Raw genomic sequence first — 12,640 nt, 5'->3', positions numbered from 1 at the left:
GTTGATATTTCACAGGTGTACATTTCTACCATATAAAGAATACTGTCTTGAAGCAGGCGCCCAGTCTTCTGGATGTTGCAATCTTTCTGCCCCTTCATCAGAGATGTTCCCTGAGCCTTAGGTACAGGAGTCTATGATGTAGTTGTACTATCCAATGTACTATGATGTAGTTGTGTAACTCAGACACTTACTCTCTGCAATTTGGCAATGTATGGACCTCTGTAGTAGTTTTCACCTGATACAAAAAGAAACTCCTTTAATGAGGGTAAGAGTTACACTTACGTGTGTCTAAGGTTAGTAACCAACATCTGCTGAATTGAACTTAAGTACTCAGTATGAGGAACTTATGCCTGGCACTGTAAACCTAGCAAGTACCCACAGCTGGAGAGGCATAGACCTTGAAGGAGAAACTGCTTCCACCTTCCTAAATCAACACAGTTTCTAACTGTATTCTGAACTACATTTTATCTAGCATTTTCTATTGGTCAATTGTCTGTTCTTGCACCAATACACACTATTTTATATTATTACAGTCTTTCTTTGTCAGTCTTAATTTACAAAGGGACAAGTGTTTTTACTTTAATCTTTGTCATTGTTGCTCAGCTTTTTATTGCTGGCATATAATACCTTTTAGTCAAATCTGTTCCTCCCTCTACCATTATTTCCCTCCCAATCCATATATTTTTAGAAAACTCTTTGAATTCTACACTTTTAATTTAATAAATGCATTGTCTTTTCGCTCTTTTACTTTAGGTTTTCTGTTTTGTTTTGTTTGGGGAAGGTTCTTTTTTCCTTCAGGAATTAAACACAGAGCCTCATCAATGCTAGACAAGTATTCTATTATGGAGCTACATTCTCAGTCCAATGTAACTTCTTATTGAGATACAAAGTCTCACAAGCTGCCTGGGTTGACCTAGAAATGAAGATCTTCTCACCCCTCCTGAGTAGCTGGTATTAGAAGTGTGCATTTATATACCCAGTTTTCATATTTATTTCATCAGTACTTAGATTATTATGGGATATTTTACACAAAAGTATATTAATTAAGGTGTTTGCTCATGTCTACTTTCTATCTGTCTTTTATGCCCTTCTCCTATAAACTGAAAGATCCTCTTACCCTGGGAGTTGTCTGTTAAAGCAGACCTCTGTCTGAGAATATTTCTGAGGTTTTTATGCTTTGAGATTTCTGGTTCAAGCACTCAGACTCAACTCCCAAGTCCAGAATTTTAAAAATCTAACTTTGAGGTTGTTTTTATTTCTCTTTGGAGGCAATGCTTTATCCAGTCTCCACACTCACACCTTTGCACACAGACATAAATGCCATACCTGGCCCTGTGTTTGTTCTCTTTTCTGCCTCTGTCCTCTTTATATAAGCTTGACACCACCCACTTTAGATTGTGGGACACAATCTGTATGTAGTGTCAAGCCCAGTGTTAAGTAAACAGAGTCCTATCAGAAACGTATTTTCACCTTCCTACCCCACTGGACAGTTAACATACCCTGTTCGACATGCGAATCCTCCGGGGCAAGCTCCTCCTAAACTAAACTTTTTGCCCCACATTTTAAGCTACCAAGAGAATTACAAAAGTACTTTTCCCCAAGAAGGGTTTGACCCAGGAACACATCCCTAGAATGTATATTGGGCTACTGCAAAGAATCTTGGGATGCCTACTTTTTCTTAAAAAGGGAGAGGAAAACCCTGACTGGAAGCATGAGGTAGAAACTGATGCTGCACAGAAAAGGAAGAACTGGAACAACACAGGATCAAGCAGACTTTCCTTATCAAGAAGCATAAAATTTGAACTTGGGAAATGCACCAACAGAGTCAGAAATTGAATTAAAAAATTAACTTTTTAAAAGAATAGTAGAAAAACTGGGCAAAAAATGTGCCATCATTTTCTGGGCATTTTGGCTAAGATCAAGTGTAGTTCTTATCAGTCTAATATCTGATACATCCTCCATCCGAGGACAATATATTACATGGAGTTTTGGAAACAGGACTTGGAATAAAAGCTTACTCCATACACACCACACATCAACCTGGTATTACAGTTTTTCCAGGAATGGTAGACCCTTTTGGGGGAGAAAAAAAGTGTCATCAATACACCTTTGGCAATTAAAATGAGTATTTTCTGTACACCTTTCCTATGAAAAAATAAAAAGCAGTTACCATAAATTTTGTCTTGTGGTCAAACAAAAAGAGCTGAAGTGTTCCATTTGGCTTTACAAAAAGAGTTATGAAATTGGATGTGAATCTAAAGTATCCCAAGACCAGTTCTATGAAGCCATATTATGACAGTATGACAATCAATATGAACAGCATCCATACACAGTGCATGAACAGAACACTTCTGAGGCATCCCCTCCATCAGACTGGAGACTCAAAGTCAAAACACATATCTAACAATCCTTGTATATTTTTTGCTTGCAGGACAGCAGTGCTCAGGGAAAACCAGAGCCACATGACAGAATTCCTCCTTCTAGGACTGACCAGTGATCCCAAACAACAGGTATGGCTTTTTGCCACCTTCCTTACCATGTACCTGATAAATGTGATTGGTAACTCAGTCATCATTGCAGTCATCCAGGGAGTTACCCACCTACATACTCCCATGTACATCTTCCTCTCCAACCTGTCCCTGGTGGACATCTGCTTTACCACTGTCATCGTGCCACAGATGTTAGTGAATTTGCTGACGCAGAGAAAGACTATCCTTTTTACCCAGTGCCTTGCTCAAATGTATTTCTTTGTGGCTTTTGGTATTACAGACAATTTCCTCTTGGCTGCAATGGCCATTGACTGCTATGTTGCCATCTGCCGTCCACTCCATTACACCACAACCATGAGCCCCAGGTGCTGTTGCTTGCTAGTGATGGCATCCTGGGCAGTGTCACATCTTCACTCACTCATACGATTCTCATGGGCCGCCTCTCTTTCTGTGGAGACAATGTTATCCATCACTTCTTTTGTGATGTGCAACCACTGCTGACACTCTCCTGCTCTGATACCTCCATCAATGAGCTTTTGGCCTTCACAGAGGGCTCTATTGTTATCATGAGCCCTTTTATCTTTATTGTCATCTCTTATATCTGTATCACCTGGACAGTTCTGAAGGTACAAAGCATTCTCTACCTGTGGAGCCCACCTCACTGTTGTGGCACTATTTTATGGAACCATAATATCTGTGTACATTAGCCCCTCATCCACCTACTCAGTGACAAAGGACCGAGTGGTCACTGTCATCTGCACAGTAGTTACCCCCATGCTGAATCCTTTCATATACAGCCTTGGAAACAAAGACATGAAATAGGCCTTTAAAAGGTTGACTTGTAGATAGAAGTTTCTGTCCTGCCCAGTCCTGTAGCCATTCAGTCCCAAAGACAGAGGCTTATATTAATTATAAACTGTTTGTCCTGTTAGCTCAGACTTATTATTAATTAGCCCTTACAATTTAAACAAACCCATAATTCTTTTCTATGTTTAACTATGTTACTTTATACCTTTTCTTAGTAAGATATGCTCATCTTGCTTCCTCAACATCCGGCTGGTGAATGACTCTCTGCCTTTCCTCTTCCCAGACTTCTTAGTCTGTTTGCCCAGCTTATGCTTCCTGCCTGGTTACTGGACAGTCCGCATTTTATTAAACTAATACGAGTGATAAATCTTGACAGTGTAAGGGGCATTCTACCACAGCACTGACTGGAAGAATACAGTAGAATGTGCACATTTCTCTCCCTGTAGAAGTTAAATCAACAGTTCAACAATGTGTTGCTGTGTTTATGCCATGTTTGTTTCTAGACAATGAGAGAACATTAGAACATTGCACAGGTACCAAGACAGGTTTGTTCCAGAGATTCATGGGGTTATTTTGAAGGACCAATTAGAGTCTATGGCGCTCCACCAACAAAACCTTTCCTGGTACTTTATAGCACTACAAGATTCTCTTTTTACCCCAGTCCGCCTTCCTTCCATTTTCTTCTGTAGACTTCAAGCTGAGTCTGAAGACTTTTACTTACCCACTGCCCAATAAATCTCTTACATGTCATGGTGGTTCAGTTCTATGCACTAATTTGACAGTGATAAGAGACAAACAGATATCAGGTAAAATATTTCTTTTTAATTTTATTAGTTTTTATTGAGCGCTACATTTTTCTCTGCTCCCCCTCCTACCACTCCACTCCATTCCAACCCTCTCTCAAGGTCCCCATACTCTCAGTTTACTTAGGAGATCTTGTTTTTTTCTACTTTCCATGTAGATTAATTAGGTCTATGTATGTCTCTCTTAGGATCCTTGTTGTTGTCCAAGTTCTCTGGTATTGTTATTTGTAGACTGGTTTACTTTACTTTATATTTAAAAAACACTTATGAGTGAATACATGTGACAATTGTCTTTCTGCATCTGGGTTACCTCACAAAATGATGTTTTCTAGTTCCATCCATTTGCCTGAAAATTTCAAGATGTTATTTTTTTCTTCTGTGTAGTAGTCCACTACGTAAATGTACCACATTTTCTGTATCCATTCTTTAGTCAAGGGACAATTAGGTTGTTTCCAGGTTCTGGATATGACAAACAATGCTGCTATGAACATAGTTGAGCATATGTCCTTGTGGTACAATTGAACATCTTTTGGATATACAACCAAAAGTGGTATTACTGGATCTTGAGGAAGGATGTTTCCTAATTTTCTGAGAAATCGCCACACTGACATCCAAAGGGGCTGTACCAGCTTACATTCCCACCAGCAATGGAGGAGTGTTCCCTTTTCCCCACAACCTCTCCAGCATAAGTTGTCATCAGTGTTTTTTATCTTGGCCATTCTTACAAGTGTAAGACGGAATCTCGGAGTTGTTTTGATTTGCATTTCTCTGATGACTAAAGATGTTGAGCATTTCCTTAAATGTCTTTCAACCATTTTAGATTCCACTGTGGAGAGTTCTCTGTTTAGATCTGTACTCAGTTTTTTATTGGATTTTATGTTCTTTTGATAGCCAATTTCTTGAGTTCTTTGTATATTTTGGAAATCAGACCTCAGTCTGAAGTGGGGTTAATAAAGATCTGTTCCCATTCTGTAGGCTGTTATTTTGTCTTGTTGACCATGTCCTTTCCTTTACAGAGCTTTTCAGTTTCAGGATGTCCCATTTATTAATTGTTTCTCTCAGTGTCTGTGCTACTGGGGTTACATTTAAGAAGTGGTCTCCTGTGCCAATGCATTCCATTGTGCTTCCTATTTTCTATTCTATGAGGTTCAGTGTGGCTGGCTTTACGTTGAGGCCTTTGATCCATTTGGACTTGAGTTTTGTACATGATATAACGAAGGATCTACTATCATTTTTCTACATATTGATATCCAGTTATGGCACCACCATTTGTTAAATATGTTTTCTGTTAACCATTTCATATTTTTTTTGCTTCTTAGTCAACAATCAGGTATTCAAAGATTTGTGGATTAATATCTGGGTCTCCAATTCAGTTCCATTGATCCTCCTGTCTGGTTTTATGCCAATACCAGGCTTTTTTCAGTATTGTAGTTCTACACTAAAGTTTAAAGTCAGGTATTGTGAAGCCTCCAGAAGCTCTTTTATTGTACAGGATTGTTTTGGCTATCCTGGGTTTTTTCTTTTTCATATGAAGCTAAGTGCCATACTTTTGAGGTCTATGAAGAATTTTGCTGGGATTTTGATGGACATTGCATTGAATCTGTAGATTGCTTTTGGTAAGATTGCTATTTTTATTATGTTAATTCTATGTACCCAATAGCATGGGAAATCTTTCCACTTTCAGGTATCTTCCTCAATTTCCTTCTTCAAAGATTTAAAGTTCTTGTCATACAAGTCTTCCTCTTGTTTGGTTAGAGTTACTATGAGATATTTTATGCTATTCGTGGCTATTGTGAGGGGTGATGTTTCTCTGATTTCTTTCTCAGCCCATTTATCATTTGTGTACAGGAAGGCTACTAATTTTTTTTTTAGTTAATCTTGTATCCTTCTACATTACTGAAAGTGTTTATGAGTTGTAGAAGTTCCTTGGTAGAATTTTTGAGGTCACTTCTGTAAACTATCATATCATCCGCAAACAGTGAGAGTTTGACTTCTTTTCGAATTTGTATTCCCTTGATCTCCCTTTGGTGTCTTGTTGCTCTAGCTAGGACTCAAGAAGTATATTGAATAGATATGGAGAGAGTGAAGAACCTTGTCTTGTTCCTGATTTCAGTGGAATCGCTGTGAGTTTCTCTATATTTAGTCTGAGTGGGCTGTTGACTTGTTATAGATTGCCTTTATTATTTTTAGGTATGTTCCTTCAAGTCTTGCTGTTGTAGTGTGTCTAGATTTTACTAGTGTTGTGTTTCTCTTTGTGATGTTGCATGTGTTCTTACCTTGTCTACTCATTTTTTCCTCTAATTGGTGTGGTTGAGGCTGTCTGTGGTTCTGGTGATTAATCATCTAGGTGCCAGAGAATCCACGCTCAGATGGTTGTTCCTGATGGTATAGTCAGTGCCATGGTTCTAGTTACCCCATTGGTCCCTCTGTGTTCTGGAGTTTCCTCTGCACTCCAGGGCTTTGCTCCACTCCATGTAGTTACAGTCTCAGGCCTGCTCTAGCCTAGGTTGTCAGATCGGACCCGTTTTTGTAATTGTCCCTGGTCTGGATCTGTTCCTACAGAGGTCCCTGGCATTGGGTTGGTCCTGTAAAGATCTCTGGCTCTAATCTACACCCTCAGAGTTCCAAGACTCGGGTGCACCCAGTCTTGGGTGCAGCAGAACCATAAAGGACTTTGCTCAATCCTACTCCCTCAGAGATCCCAGACTTATGCCAGACCCACAGAGGTTTCCAATTCCTACCTACTCCCTCTGACGTCCCAGACCAACACCCAGATCCACAGAGGTCCTGGCTCAGGCCTACTCCCTCAGAGGTCCCAGACTCATGCCTGGACCCGCAGAGATCCCTGGTTCTTGCCTACTCCCTGAGAGGTCCCAGACTCACGCCCAGACCCTCTTAATATCCATATTGTGTGAGGAAAACCCACAGAATTATCACCCCCTTGGTTTTGTGTGTGTGTGTGTGTTTGTGTGTCTGTGATGTATGTGTTGTATGTGTAATGTGTGCTTATGTGTGTATGGTGTATGTAGTGTGTGTGTGGTATGGTGTATGTAGTGTATGTATGTGGTGCATATGTGTGGTGTGTGGGTGTAGTGTGATCTGTGTGAGTTCACTCCTTGGCGGGTCTCAGAAGACCTGAACCAATGACCTAGTAAACAATTCTACTCCTTGGCATACACTGTAAAGAAACTAGAACAAGAGTAACAAAAGATTGTGAAAGATATGTATAAGATAAAGTAAACATGGAAAAATATTTGGAGCTTAATTTATTTTGGTTTCCTCTTTTGCCTATAAAAATAATACTAGCCCAAAGAGCAGTCTGGGTTCCCTGCCCTGTGGAAAGTCCAAGATCCGCCCCCCTCCATCCATGTCTAGGAAGGTGAGCATCCAAACTGGCTAGGCTCCCACAAAGCCAGAACATGCTCTTTGGACTGGGGAGGGAGGAGAAGAGGAGTGGAGGGGAGAGGGAGAATGGTGGGAGGAGGGGGAGGGAAATGGGAGGCTGGGAGGAGGCGGATACTTTTTTTTCCTTTTCTCAATAAAAATAAATAAATAAAAAATAATAATAATACTAGCCTCATATAAGTTCAATAGTGAACAAAATACCAGCTTCTTGGTTATTTCTAATGCAATCATAAATCATGGACTATTACTAAAATAGCAACAATAAGCACAAAATACAATGCATTATTGTTACTGTAGATAACCGTCTCTTTGGGAGACGGTGGTTTCAAAGTGTTTATCCAACTCACATTCAGGTTTTTAATGAAGAAATGCACAATGGAAGGAGCCAAGACAAATTTATTTAACTGATATTTATGAGATCAGGTGTTCCACTTGAGGTAATTATTTTTCAAATAATGGAAAGAGCATGACAACAAACTCAAATGTTCATCAACAAGAGAATGAATAATTGGATCATGATACAATCTTAAAAAGACTGTAATTCTGTCAGTTGCAATTCTAAAATCCAAAAGTTGTTCACAGAGATTCAATTAATTGTCATGTAGCCACAACTGACTAGCATTGCTTGTAGCTATCTATTCCATTTGGTTTAAGCATTTACTTGTCAGAATATTAATGTGTTTTCTAACAATGTCACCCCAAAACTACTAGTGATATCACACTGTATATAACATGTTAAAAATATTCTTTTCTAAAATCAGAAACAGTGAGAATTTCAAAACTTTTTAAATGCCCTAATAATAATAGTGAGAATGAGAGTGTGAAATGGGGGAATGAATATCAAAACCAAACATGTTGACTGAAAAATTATGAATGATTCCATCCATACAAAGAACAGACATAGGCAACTATAAATAGTATATGGTTTACACATATAGACTATAAAATATAAGAAAATTGTTCCTATATATTTTATATGTATATATAAATTTAACAATTTTAAAAATACATTTTATTTATTCTTTGAGAACATCATATATGAATATAATATGTTTTAATAACATATCACCACTAACTCCTTCCAAACAATCTCATCACTTCTCCCTTCCAGCTTTATATACTTTTAATTTTTAATAACTGATAACTCTTTTTCTAATAACTTTGTTGATGACGATATGTGCATGGATATAGAGTCATCCACTAGGCCACAGGAAACCACCAAGGACAGCATCCCTAAAAAAATAACTGATGTTCCCTCCTCCCATCAGCCATCAACTGCCAAACGCTCCTCAGCTACAGGGGGATTTTGTGGGACCCTCCACCATCCATGTTGGAAGTTTGACTGGGTTGACAATATTTTAAACTTTAGAATGATCTTCTGAAAGGAGCCCTTATTACCTCTGCAGATTTTATATGCATCATATCTCTACCTTCTGGGTCCACAGAGAACAAGTCACTTTATTGTTTTGCATGCTAGAACTGTAGGTCTTTGGAAGCAGTTCTGATGCCCACTCCAGGCCAAGTCTGTTCCACCTATTTATTATTATTTATTTTCTGATGACTGGTAAGTTTTTCTCTTGATAATTGGTAGTTGGAAGTTATGAAGTAGAAAAAGGTAGCCAGGGAGGGATAATGAGGCCAGTATAAGCACCAGTGCTTTCTTACCAAGCCAGAATTATCTGATTGTGGTCAGAGAGAATGTCAATCAAACCAGGTTCAGAGGGGTCACAGAAGAGTGGGGATGAGATAACTTTAGTGCAAGAAATCAGACTTTTTATCCCCTTATCAGAAACATAACATAATGGTGGTTGCCATGAAGAACACATTGCAATTGCCAGGATACAATGACGTTTGCAAAAGCCATCAAGGGTACAGGCAAGCTTCTATATTCTTTGCTGACTTCTAGGGAACACAGAGATACATAGACAGCATAAATGCTCCACTGCCTGAGGGAGTGCCTTGGTTTCTCAGGAACTGAAAGGCACACAGTTCCCCAGGAGCCATGTATGGACTCTAACCTATGATACATGCCTTGCATGACAGCAAAACAAGGCCAATTCCATGATTTTCTGTAGGAGATATCTCAAGTTTCCCAGTCCTGGTTACTCTAAAATAAAGATGTTACTGCTACTTCTGGAAATAAAGACCCCAAGGTCAAGAGGGACAGAAAAGAGGTTGGACATCTGTTCCATCTAGCTTCTAACTACTATGTCTGGGACTGGGTTCCAGGCACTACACAGGAAAAGCTCATAGATCTTGTGTATCTTTTTCTGAGGCACATTAGTCCATCCCTGAGCCATTAGCCCATGCTGTTATAAAAAAAAAACACTGCTGCCGAGTAAAAAAAAGAAAACAGGGAAGCAGACTCTGTTCATAGTGATGAAGAAAGGTTCTGGAGATGGTCAAAAATTCCAGGGAAGGTGTCAAGATAGGAAGTCTTTTCTCACATGTACACACTCCCTGCTTCTCCCTCATTACTTCCTCATTCCTATTCTTTCCTCACTTTTATCCAGTTACAGCCTGGCTGACGTAGTCATCCAAGGAAAGGCTTGATATAATATTTATAAACTCTTTGATGGTCTGAAGCTGATACAAACCATTCATTTCCAAGTTCCTGGAAGGAAGACATTATGATTATTCTCCTAGTTAAGATTACCATTGTTGTGATGGCATACCATGACCAAAAGCAAGTTGAGGAGAAAAGGGTTTATTTGGCTTACAGTTCCACATTTTACTCTATTGTTGAATGAAGTCAGAACAGAAATTCAAGCAAAGCAGGAACTAAGAGGGAGGAGCTGATGCAGAGGCCGTGGAGGGGTGCTGCTTACTGGCTTGCTCCTCATAACTTGCTCAGCCTGCTTTCCTATAGAACCTAGGACCACCAGCCCAGGATGGCACCACCCACAATGGGCTGAACCCTCCCCATCAATCTCTAATTAAGAAAATGTCCTACAAGTCTACATGCTGCCTGATCTTGTGGAGACATTTTCTCAATTGAGGCTCCCTCCTCTCAGATTACTTTAGCTTGAGCTAAGCTGACATAAAACTATCCATCACAACTGTGTATTAATGCTCGACAATTGCATTATGCAGAGTCAAGTCATATCACTCTTGGAACAGTTACTTTCAGTACACAATAACTCTGTCACTATAGTAACACAGCAATAATCTCTACACGTGCTTCTCTCTCTTCTTCCTTCCTTCCATCCTTCCGAATCATTTGGGGTCTCTGTTAATTAGTTTTATTCTATAGCTGGGTCTCTGAGAAGTTAGATGGCTGACAAAGAAAATAGAATTCAGACAGAAACCTGACTATGTGCACACAAAAGTGCTTGCTTTGTCATGATAGTGCTAGGTCAAAGCCATAAACACTCAAAGGTCCTAATAATGACTTCAGTGACAAAGACAGTCACATTATCATTTATGGTTATCAAAGTCCAATTACATACAGGTAAAATGACAGGGTAACTACACATTCCTGTTTGCCTGGGAATAAAAAAAAATTCTCTGGAAGGGAGAATTTCCATTTTAAAAGCAGAAAAGTGAGTGGAGGCCAATTCTTGGTGGACATAAAAAGTGAGACAACAGTGGCCCTGGGAACCCAGACCCCCCCCCACTCCCTAAAATCTCCATTTGGGAGAAAGGCCAGAGGCCCTCCTCCCCAGGTGCCTTTGGCATTTCTAGCAGCCAACAGAGAGCTGGTCTGCTAGACAGCCATCTACCCCGCCCCCAACACATCATTTCCTGCAAGCTCCATGGAGTCCAATACTTGATGAACATAAGAGGTGAGACAACAGTGACCCTGGGACCCTGGGCTGCTGACTCCCTCAAACCTCTAAGTGAGAGAAAGGCCAGGGGCCCCCTTAACCAGGTGCCTTCGGCATACCTAGCAGCCAACAGGGAGCTGGTCTTCCAGATAGCCATCTACCCCACCCCCAATGAGTCATTCCCTGCAAGCTCCATAGAGAGAAATTCTTGTAGACACAAGAGTTGAAAAAAGAGTGGGGAAGGTACCAATGCAAGAACTCCAACATCCTAAAAAGCAACATGGTACCACCAGAACTCAGCGGACACACAACAGAAAGACTTAATCATCCTAACCCAGAAGATATAGAAGAAAATGAATTTAAACGTTACTTAATGAAAATGATGAATACCTTTAAAGAGGAAGTGAAAAACTCCATTAAAGAAATGGAGAAGATAAACAAAAAGCTGGAAGAAATTAATAAATCCCTCAAAGAAAACCAAGAAAACTAAGAAAAAGCAATCAAACAGGTAATGGAAACAGTTCAAGATTTGAAGATTGAAATAGAGGTAATAAAGAAAACACAAACCAAGAGGACTACAGAGACAAGTATAAACAACAGAATACAAGAGATAGAAGGAAGAATATCAGGTGCTGAAGATTCTATTGAGGAAATAGACTCATTGGTAAAAGGAAACGCTAAATCATACAAATTCTTAACACAAAACATTCAGAAAATCTGGGACACCATAAAAAGACCAAGCCTGAGAATAATAGGGGTAGAAGAAGGAGAAGAATTACAGCTCAAAGGCACAGAAAATATATTCAACAAAATTATAGAAGAAAACTTTCCCAACCTAAAGAGGATATACCTATGAAGGTACAAGAAGCTTACAGAACACCAAATAGACTGGATCAAAAAAATCCCCTCACCATATAATAATCAAAACATAAAACATACATAACAAAGGAAGAATATTAAGAACTGCAAAAGAAAAAGGTCAAGTAACATATAAAGGTAAACCTATCAGAATTACACCTGACTTCTCTATAGAAACCATGAAAGCCAGAAGGTCCGGGATAGATGTGCTGCAGACAATAAGAGATCATGGATGCAAGCCCAGACTACTGTAACCAGCAAAGCTTTCATTCTCCATTGATGGAGAAAACAAGATATTCAATGACAAAAACAGATTTAAACAATACGTATCCATAAACCCAGTCTTACAGAAAGCACTAGAAGGAAAACCACAACCCAAGAAAGCTAACGCAGGCATATGATAATGCCCCACCAGCATAACCCAAAGAAAGAAAACACAAAAACACTACTACCAAAAGATAACCAGAGCTAAAAACCACTGGTCATTAATAGTGATTAATATTAATGATCT

General features: G+C 39.4%; 1 non-coding gene and 1 pseudogene across 1 annotated transcript; both read left to right on the top strand.

The window, feature by feature from the left end:
- Positions 1 to 1,891: 1,891 nt before the first annotated feature.
- On the top strand, positions 1,892 to 2,077 carry LOC121463177. The gene has a single exon (XR_005976397.1). It is a non-coding gene; the product is annotated as a U2 spliceosomal RNA (small nuclear RNA).
- Positions 2,078 to 2,237: 160 nt separating this feature from the next.
- LOC121462981 lies at positions 2,238 to 3,311 on the top strand (annotated as a pseudogene).
- Positions 3,312 to 12,640: the final 9,329 nt, after the last annotated feature.

This window comes from Microtus oregoni, unplaced genomic scaffold, assembly GCF_018167655.1.
Source record: "Microtus oregoni isolate MIOR12 unplaced genomic scaffold, Mior012 000025F_ref0000491, whole genome shotgun sequence".
NCBI classification, from domain to species: domain Eukaryota; kingdom Metazoa; phylum Chordata; class Mammalia; order Rodentia; family Cricetidae; genus Microtus; species Microtus oregoni.
The sequence above is the reverse complement of the archived record's forward strand: the minus strand, read 5'-3'. Positions and strand labels throughout refer to the sequence as shown.